Source organism: Mustela nivalis (genome assembly GCF_964662115.1).
Source record: "Mustela nivalis genome assembly, chromosome: 7".
NCBI classification, from domain to species: domain Eukaryota; kingdom Metazoa; phylum Chordata; class Mammalia; order Carnivora; family Mustelidae; genus Mustela; species Mustela nivalis.
In genome coordinates, this window is record NC_139026.1 from 66,978,947 (window position 1) to 66,980,188 (window position 1,242).

Below are 1,242 nucleotides of genomic sequence, written 5' to 3' on the forward strand. Positions count from 1 at the left end.
AGCCAGCTCTTTGAAACAGAAAGTGTTCTTGAAAGTTAAGATAAATTCAAATGTGGCCAGGACGTTTCTAAGCCTTCCAGAAATATGCAATAGTAGAACTTGAACTTAAGCTCAGTTCACTAACTTGGTGGCAAACCCAAGACTTCTCCAAGCTGTGCTTTGATATTCTCTCCTTGAAATAAAAAATAAAATGAATGATGCCTTATTTATCTTTCAGGTATAGATCCAGATTTGCTGGTTTTTGAACAATCACGTCCCACATATCTAAATACTCGTTCCTCATCTAACACACGGGACAGACTAAGGATTTTAAAAGCTACGCATTTAGATGAACAACAAACCACAGTGATAAACCAAATGCTACCATCAACAGAGATGCCGGCATCAACCACACATCAAGATTTGGTTGTCAACACAAACAGTACTAGGTATTCCAAGGAGTTAACCACAGATTCTTGGGCAAAACTCATTTCCCTGAATAACTCCATTACCACAGAGGTAAATATGGTGTCACACAGCACTGATTTCATCAATAATCCAGATAACAAGACTATTTCTCCTTTCTTTGTTCCCATAGACACAAAAGCTTTTCATAGGCCTATTCCATCCCGACTCAACAGTAGCAAGCAATTACTAAATAAAACCAAGGGGTCCAACAGCAGAAACCACACAGCTGAGAATGAAGACATGACACCTGATGGGGCATCTGTGACTTCAAAGATGTGGCTGGCTCCAGTGGCCCTCTGTACCTCTGTCATCTTTCTTTGCTGTTGTATGATCATCCTAGCATCTGGATGCTGGAGAAAGCAGCAGGGCCAGTATAAGCCAGGGCAGAGAAAGGCAGGATCCAGGCATGTCAAAAAGTTAACACTCTAAAGAAGAACTCTTCATAGTAAAAGTTACAAGATTGTAAGCTTTCAAGGGTATCGTTTTTAGTTTTCTGTAAGACAAGGGCTGTTTGTTTAAAAAAAATAAATATTGCACAGGACTGTAAGGCCATAATCTTCATAAACTTAACTGCTTTGATCATTTCTATTTTGTGAATAGTCTACCCTTTGCCAAAGTTCCAAAATTCTGACCCCTGCACTTGTTTAGCACAGTGTGAGAGATATGCTTCTAAGTGCTATACATGTATTCCCTCATGGATATAATTTTATGAATTAGATATACTTTTTAAAATGACTATAGTATTATTATCACATTTTACAGATGAGGAAAATGAGAAGAGAGAGGCTATCTTCC

General features: G+C 38.4%; 1 pseudogene across 1 annotated transcript; it reads left to right on the plus strand.

The window, feature by feature from the left end:
* The first annotated feature begins 201 nt into the window (after positions 1 to 201).
* On the plus strand, positions 202 to 876 carry LOC309870263 (MANSC domain-containing protein 4 pseudogene; annotated as a pseudogene). Its single transcript has one exon. The product of its transcript is annotated as an MANSC domain-containing protein 4 pseudogene (transcript).
* Positions 877 to 1,242: the final 366 nt, after the last annotated feature.